General features: G+C 48.6%; 1 pseudogene; it reads right to left on the bottom strand.

Annotated features, from left to right (window-relative positions):
- Positions 1–8418: 8418 nt before the first annotated feature.
- Positions 8419–8538, bottom strand: LOC134946531 (5S ribosomal RNA; annotated as a pseudogene).
- Positions 8539–8873: the final 335 nt, after the last annotated feature.

Here is an 8873-nt window from a genome sequence, read left to right as displayed (position 1 = left end):
ACTTTCTTGTTTTTTTATTCGAAAAGCTGCATTTAATAATGTCGTGCTTTCCTAGGCTGTGTAGGAATATAAGGCAAAATATCAGAATTACCAGCTATAGCTGTGGAGACCAGGCCCGAGAACCTTTCTCCACACAATCCTCAGCCTTCCATATGCCTCTTAAGTCGGCATCATCTGTCCAATGTATATTCTACAGCACACGTCAAGCAGAAATCGACATAGCTTTTGTCTCTAGGACCCAGTATACTCATGTCCCTTTGGGCATGCTTTATAATTATATATCTATCATTTAAGACAGCATCTTAAAATATTTATATGCATACTAGGGTCTCAATCTCTGCTGATAAGGTACCAGTCCACGCTGCCACAGCGCTATAAACCCATGCCGACACAATCGCCGGTCTGGGTAGTATACTAGAATGTGCACACTATCTGCAGGATCCCTGAGAATAGCTAGTGCAAACAGGACACCCAAGGGGAAGATTCTCAACACATCCTGGCCCTAGTGGGGAAAGGATACAGCCTGAGAATTCTCTTGTGGGAAGCTGCCGTCTCTTGTCTGGAGATTCCCGCTCTTTTTCCTCATGAGAGGAGGGAAATTTACCTCAGCATTCTTCCCCTTAACATGTGTACTCTCGTGTCAGGGACAGATGAGTCATCAGTGATATGCAAATCATCTTTAATTCCAATAATCATATTTCTCTGACATCCTAAGTGGATGCTGGGACTCCGTAAGGACCATGGGGATTAGCGGCTCCGCAGGAGACTGGGCACAACTAAAGAAAGCTTTAGGACTACCTGGTGTGCACTGGCTCCTCCCACTAAGACCCTCCTCCAGACCTCAGTTAGATTCTTGTGCCCGGCTGAGCTGGATGCACACTAGGGGCTCTCCTGAGCTCCTAGAAAGAAAGTATATTTTAGGTTTTTTATTTTACAGTGAGATCTGCTGGCAACAGACTCACTGCAGCGAGGGACTAAGGGGAGAAGAAGCGAACCTACCTAACTGGTGGTAGTCTGGGCTTCTTAGGCTACTGGACACCATTAGTTCCAGAGGGATCGACCGCATGGAACCGGCCATTGATGTTCGGTCCCGGAACCGCGCCGCCAGCCCCCTTACAGAGCCAAAAGCAAGAAGTGTTCCGGAAAATCGTCGGCAGAAGACTTCAGTCTTCACCAAGGTAGCGCACAGCACTGCAGCTGTGCGCCATTGCTCCTCATGCACACCTCACACTCCGGTCACTGATGGGTGCAGGGCGCTGGGGGGGGGGGGCGCCCTGAGCAGCAATATAAACACCTTGCCTGGCAAAATCATCACAATATATAGCCCCAGAGGCTATATATATGTGATAAATACCCCTGCCAGAATCCATAAAAAAGCAGGAGAAAAGTCAGCGAAAAAGGGGCGGAGCTATCTCCCTCAGCACACTGGCGCCATTTTCTCTTCACAGTGCAGCTGGAAGACAGCTCCCCAGGCTCTCCCCTGTAGTTTTCAGGCTCAAAGGGTTAAAAAGAGAGGGGGGGCACTAAATTTAGGCGCAATATTGTTTATACAAGCAGCTATTGGGGGAAAAATCACTCAGTTATAGTGTTAATCCCTGCATTATATAGCGCTCTGGTGTGTGCTGGCATACTCTCTCTCTGTCTCCCCAAAAGACTTTGTGGGGTCCTGTCCTCAGTCAGAGCATTCCCTGTGTGTGTGCTGTGTGTCGGTACGGCTGTGTCGACATGTGGGATGAGGAAGGTGGAGCAGAGGCCGATAAATGGGATGTCGCCCCCTGTGGGGCCGACACCAGAGTGGATGGATAGGTGGAAGGTATTAACCGACAATGTCAACTCCTTACATAGAAGGCTGGATGACGTAAAATAGCTGTGGGACAGCCGGGTTCTCAGCCCGCGCCTGCCCAGGCGTCTCAAAGGCCATCAGGGGCTCAAAAAAGCGCCCGTTACCTCAGATGGCAGACACAGATGTCGACACGGAGTCTGACTCCAGTGTCGACGAGGTTGAGACATATACACAATCCACTAGGAACATCCGTTACATGATCTCGGCAATGAAAAATGTGTTACGCATTTCTGACATGAACCCAAGTACCACATAAAAGGGGTTTTATTTTTGGGGAGAAAAAGCAGCCAGTGTTTTGTTCCCCCATCAGATGAATGAATGAAGTGTGTAAAGTAGCGTGGGTTCCCCCGATAAGAAACTGGTAATTTCTAAAAAGTTACTGATGGCGTACCCTTTCCCGCCAGAGGATAGGTCACGTTGGGAGATATCCCTTAGGGTGGATAAGGCGCTCACACGTTTGTCAAAAAAGGTGGCACTGCCGTCTTAGGATACGGCCACCTTGAAGGAGCCTGCTGATAAAAAGCAGGAGGCTATCCTGAAGTCTGTATATACACACTCAGGTTATATACTGAGACCTGCAATTGCCTCAGCATAAATAGTGCTGCTGCAGCGTGGTCTGATACCCAGTCAGATAATATTAATACTCTAAGACAGGGTTAATAGTTTGCTAACATAGAGCATATTAAAGACGTCGTCTTAGATATAAAGGATGCACAGAGGGATATTTGCCGGCTGGCATCCAGAATTAATGCAATGTCCATTCTGCCAGGAGGGTATTAGAAACCCGGCAGTGGACAGGTGATGCTGCCTATAAAAGGCACATGGAGATTCTGCCTTATAAGGGTGAGGAATTGTTTGGGGATGGTCTCTGGGACCTCGTATCCACAGCAACAGCTGGGAAGAAAATTTTTTACCTCAGGTTTCCTCACAGCCTAAGAAAGCACTGTATTTTCAGGTACAGTCCTTTCGGCTTCAGAAAAGCAAGCGGGTCAAAGGCGCTTCCTTTCTGCACAGAGACAAGGGAAGAAGGAAAAAGCTGCACCAGCAGCCAGTTCCCAGGATCAAAAATCTTCCCCCGCTTCCTCTGAGTCCACCGCATGACGTTGGGGCTCCACAGGTGGATACAGGTGCGGTAGGGGCGCGTCTCGGGAACTTCAGGGACCAGTGGGCTTGCCCACAGGTGGATGCCTAGGTTCTGCAAATAGTATCACAGGGATACAGGCTGGAGTTCGAGGCGATTCCCCCTTGCCGTTACCTCACATCAGCCTTGCCTGCTGCCCTCGGAGAAAGGTAGTACTGGCGGCAATTCACAAGCTGTACTTCCAGCAGGTGAAATCAAGGTACCCCTCCTTCAACAAGGCCGGGGTTACTATTCCAAAATGTTGTGGTACCGAAACCAGACGGTTCGGTGAGACCCATTCTAAAATTGAAAGCCTTTAACACTTATATACGAAGGTTCAAGTTCAAAATGGAATCGCTCAGGGCGATTATTGCAAGCCTGGAGAATTTCATGGTATCACTGGACATCAAGGATGCTTACCTGCATGTCCCTATTTACCCTCTTCACCAGGAGTACCTCAAAATTGTGGTACAGGATTGTCATTACCAATTCCAGACGTTGCCGTTGGTCTGTCCCTGGCACCGAGGTATTTACCAAGGTAATGGCCGAAATAATTATCCCGTACTTGGATGATCTCCTTATAAAGGCGAGGTCCAGGGAGCAGTTGTTCGGCGGAGTAGCACTATCTCGGGAAGTGCTACAACAGCACGGCTGGATTCTGAATATTCCAAAGTCGCAGCTGGTTCCTACGACGCGTCTACTGTTCCTGGGTATGGTTCTGGACACAGAACAGGATAAAAAGGGTTTCTCCCGGAGGAGAAGTCCAAGGAGTTGTCGTCTCTGGACAGAGACCTCCTAATACGTATACAGGTGTCGGTGCATCAATGCACGCGAGCCCTGGGAAGGATGGTAGCTTCTTACGAAGAAATTCCATTCGCCAGGTCCCATGCAAGGATTTTCCAGTGGGATCTGTGGGACAAGTGGTCCGGGTCGCATCTTCAGATGCATCGGCTGATAACCCTGTCTCCAAGGGCCAGGGTGTCGCTGTTGTGGTGGCTGCAGAGTGCTCATCTTCTAGGGGGCCGCAGATTCGGCATACAGGACTGGGTCCTGGTGACCACGGATGCCAGCCTTCGAGGCTGGGGGGCAGTCACACAGGGAAGAAACTTCCAAGGCTATGGAAAAGTCAGGAGACTTCCCTACACATAAATATTCTGGAACTAAGGGCCATTTACAATGCCCTAAGTCAGGCTAGACCCCTGCTTCAACACCGGCCGGTGCTGATCCAGTCAGACAACATCACGACGGTCGCTCATGTAAACCGACAGGGCGGCACAAGAAGCAGGATGGCGATGGCAGAAGCCACAAGGATTCTCCGATGGACGGAAAATCATGTGTTAGCACTGTCAGCAGTGTTCATTCCCGGAGTGGACAACTGAGAAGCAGACTTTCTCAGAAGACACGACCTCCACCCGGGAGAGTGGGGACTTCATCCAGAAGTTTTCCAAATGATTGTACACCGTTGGGAAAGGCCACAGGTGGACATGATGGCGTCCCGCCTCAACAAAAAGCTACAAAGATATTGCGCCAGGTCAAGGGACCATCAGGCGATAGCTGTGGACGCTCTGGTAACACTGTGGGTGTACCAGTCGGTGTATGTGTTCCCTTCTCTGCCTCTCTTACCCAGGGTAATGAGAATAATAAGGAGAGGAGTAAAAACTATACTCATTGTTCCGGGTTGGCCAAGAAGAGCTTGGTAACCAGAACTCCAAGAAATGATCTCAGAGGACCCATGGCCTCTGCCGCTCAGACAGGACCTGCTGCAGCAGGAGGCCTGTCTGTTCCTAGACGTACCGCGGCTGCGTTTGACGGCATGGCGGTTGAACGCCGGATCCTGAAGGAAAAGGGCATTCCGGAGGAAGTTATCCCTACGCTATTTAAAGCTAGGAAAGAAGTGAACGCAAACCATTATCACCGCATATGGTGGAAATATGTTGCGTGCTGTGAGGCCAGGAAGGCCCCAAAGGAGAAATTTCAGCTAGGTCGATTTCTGCACTTCCTACAGTCAGAGGTGACTATGGGCCTAAAATTGGGTTCCATGAAGGTCCAGATTTCGGCTCTATCGATTTTCTTCCAAAATAGAACTGGCTTCACTGCCTGAAGTTCGGACTTTTGTTAAGGGAGTGCTGCATAGTCAGCCCCCGTTTGTGCCTCAAGTGGCACTGTGGGATCTCAACGTGGTGTTGGATTTCCTGAAGTCGCATTGGGTTGAGCCACTTAAATCCGTGGAGCTACAATACCTCACATGGAAAGTGGTCATGCTGTGGGCCGTGGCGTCGGCCAGGCGTGTATCAGAATTGGCGGCTTTGTCATACAAAAGCCCTTATCTGTATTTTATATGGATAAGGCGGAATTGAGGACTCGTTCCCAATTCCTTCCTAAGGTGGTATCAGTTTTTCATGCGAACCAACCTATTGTGGTGCCTGCGGCTACTTGGGACTTGGAGGATTCCAAGTTACTGGACGTAGTCAGGGCCCTGAAAAGTATATGTTTCCAGGACGGCTGGAGTCAGGAAAACGGACTCGCTATTTATCCTGTATGCACCCAACAAGCTGGGTGCTCCTGCTTCTAAGCAGACTATTGCTCGCTGGATCTGTAGCACGATTCAACTTGCACATGCTGCGGCTGGACTGCCACACCCTAAATCTGTAAAAGCCCATTCCACGTGGAAAGTGGGCTCTTCTTGGGCGGCTGCCCGAGGGGTCTCGGCTTTACAACTTTGCCGAGCTGTTACTTGGTCGGGTTCAAACATTTTTGCAACAGTCTACAAGTTTGATACCCTGGCTGAGGAGGACCTAGAGTTTGCTCATTCGGTGCTGCAGTCTCATCCGCACTCTCCCGCCCGTTTGGGAGCTTTGGTATAATCCCCATGGTCCTTACGGAGTCCCAGCATCCACTTAGGACGTCAGAGAAAATAAGATTTTACTCACCGGTAAATCTATTTCTCGTAGTCCGTAGTGGATGCTGGGCGCCCATCCCAAGTGCGGATTGTCTGCAATACTTGTTTATAGTTATTGCCTAACTAAAGGGTTATTGTTGAGCCATCTGTTGAGAGGCTCAGTTATATTTCATACTGTTAACTGGGTATAGTATCACGAGTTATACGGTGTGATTGGTGTGGCTGGTATGAGTCTTACCCGGGATTCAAAATCCTTCCTATTTGTGTCAGCTCTTCCGGGCACAGTATCCTAACTGAGGTCTGGAGGAGGGTCTTAGTGGGAGAAGCCAGTGCACACCAGGTAGTCCTAAAGCTTTCTTTAGTTGTGCCCAGTCTCCTGCGGAGCCGCTAATCCCCATGGTCCTTACGGAGTCCCAGCATCCACTACGGACTTCGAGAAATAGATTTACCGGTGAGTAAAATCTTATTATTGAATATCTTTTAGCCCTCTTGGCTGTAACTTTGCATTATCGTAGTCGACAGTGGAGTTAAACTCCGTGTCGATACTTTGTTATTTTGGATAGTGAACATAGAGAGACTCTGAAGGACTCTGTGACATAGGGACAGACCAGGGTAGATTTCCTTTCTGTTCCCTAACCTTTTGTGCAATAATTTTACCTCAGTACTTACATATATCCAAACAGGTGTCGGCGTTGTCGACGGAGACACCCTCCCACACACATATCCGCTCTATCACCTCCTTAGAGGAGCCTTTTACCTAAGACATGTCGACACACGCGTACCGACACACCACACACACAGGGGATGCTCTATGTGAAGACCGTTCCCCCACCAGGCCCTTTGGAGAGACAGAGTATGCCAGCACACACCACAGCGCTATATAATACAGGGATGTACACTATACCGAGTGATTTTTCCCCTATAGCAGCTTATATACACAGTTTTACACCTAAATTTATGTGCCCCCCCTCTCTTTTTTACCCTTTGTGTACCAGGATACTGCAGGGGAAAGCCTGGGAAGCTTCCTTCCAGCTGAGCTGTGAAGAGAAAATGGCGCCGGTGTGCTGAGGAAGAAGGCCCGGCCCCCTCAGCGGCGGGCTTCTGTCCTTTTATGTACTTTAATGGCGGGGGTTAATGCACATATACAGTTTATCAGACTGTATTATGTGCTTTTCGCCAAATAAGGTAATCTAATTGCTGCCCAGGGCCCCCCCCCCCCCCAGCGCCCTGCACCGATCAGTGACCGGAGTGTGTGGTGTGCTGAGGGAGCAATGGCGCACAGCTGCAGTGCTGTGCGCTACCTTAATGAAGACCGGAGTCTTCATCCGCCGATTTTCAACTTCTCTTCGTTCTTCTGGCTCTGCAAGGGGGACGGCGGCGCGGCTCCGGGACCGGACGACCGAGGACTGGGCCTGTGTTCGATCCCTCTGGAGCTAATGGTGTCCAGTAGCCTTAGAAGCCCAAGCTAGCTGCAAGCAGGTAGGTTCGCTTCTCTCCCCTCAGTCCCACGTAGCAGTGAGTCTGTTGCCAGCAGATCTCACTGAAAATAAAAAACCTAACAAATACTTTCTTTTCTAGGAAGCTCAGGAGAGCCCCTAGGGTGCATCCAGCTCTGGCCGGGCACAGATACTAACTAACTGAGGACTGGAGGAGGGGCATAGAGGGAGGAGCCAGTGCACACCAGATATAGTACCTAATCTTTCTTTTAAGAGTGCCCAGTCTCCTGCGGAGCCCGTCTATACCCCATGGTCCTTACGGAGTACCCAGCATCCACTAGGACGTCAGAGAAAAGTATATTACAACTGTGTTGCATTCACAATGGGGGTCATTCAGAGTTGATCGCTCGCTGACGGTTTTCGCAGCGCAGCGATCAGTTAAAAAACTGGCAAAACTGCGTATGCACGTCATACGGGTACAAACAGCATTGTTACTGTGCAATGCTTCTAGCGACAAGTCCGTTTGCACAACCGATCGCAAGGAGTTTGACAGGAAGAGGGCGTTTATGGGTGTCAACTGACTGTTTTCTGGGAGTAATAGGGAAAACGCAGGCGTGTCCAGGCGTTTGCAGGGTGGGTGTCTGAAGTCAATTCCGGGACTGGACAGGCTGAAGTGATTGCAAAGGCTGAGTAAGTTCAGACCTAGCTAAGAAAACCCAACAAAAGAGAGTTGGAAAGTAGACTCTTGTGTGGGAGCACTCAATTCAGAGGATTGGGTGTGTATTAATCAATTCTGATAAAACATAACTTTATTTATTCATTATTAAAAGATGCTTATAGGAGTGAAATGTACGTAAATAGTGTAGCTACGCGAAAATATAACACTGTGTTGTATATAATTCCTGTGGTTTTCAATACCACATGAGAACCGGAAATCCAAATCTTTGGGCTAATGGTTTTACTGAGATCACAGTAACACCTTTGTGTAATATATGACCATCATTTATTCTACAGCAATCCTATTCAGGATTATTTAGTCGTAGAGAATTAAATCATAAATCATACAGAACCGAATGCCAATTGGTATTATTGGGGATCACTCTAGATCGGGCAGAAGAATTTTTTGCAGTACCAGGGTGTTCCAGGGTGGTCTCCCATCCGAGTACTGACCCGGCCCTCCACTGCTTGGCTTCCAAGATCAGACGAGATCGGGCATCTCCAGCGGGGTATGTCCGCAATTATTTAATCTGCACGTTCAGTCAATCCCAATACCCGTATCGCCAAAATTGTATATCAAAGGTGATCTGAATCAGTCGTATGTTCAGTATCTAGAATTATCTTATGCCCATAGAAATGAAATTGTAACAATATTATTCATGTGCAATAATTATATACAGGGGCGTCCACTGTGCAACTCGACAAAATTACGATGAGGACAGTTAACATATATAAAAATTCTATGCAAGGGCGTCCACTTGCATAGCCGGGATAAGGTGGTGATATATGATAAGGCGACAATTATAGCAATCCTGTTGCTGTCATAATTAATGTGTAATCAAAAATATGGTATATGTA

Source organism: Pseudophryne corroboree, chromosome 1 (assembly GCF_028390025.1).
Source record: "Pseudophryne corroboree isolate aPseCor3 chromosome 1, aPseCor3.hap2, whole genome shotgun sequence".
NCBI lineage: Eukaryota > Metazoa > Chordata > Amphibia > Anura > Myobatrachidae > Pseudophryne > Pseudophryne corroboree.
The sequence above is the reverse complement of the archived record's forward strand: the minus strand, read 5'-3'. Positions and strand labels throughout refer to the sequence as shown.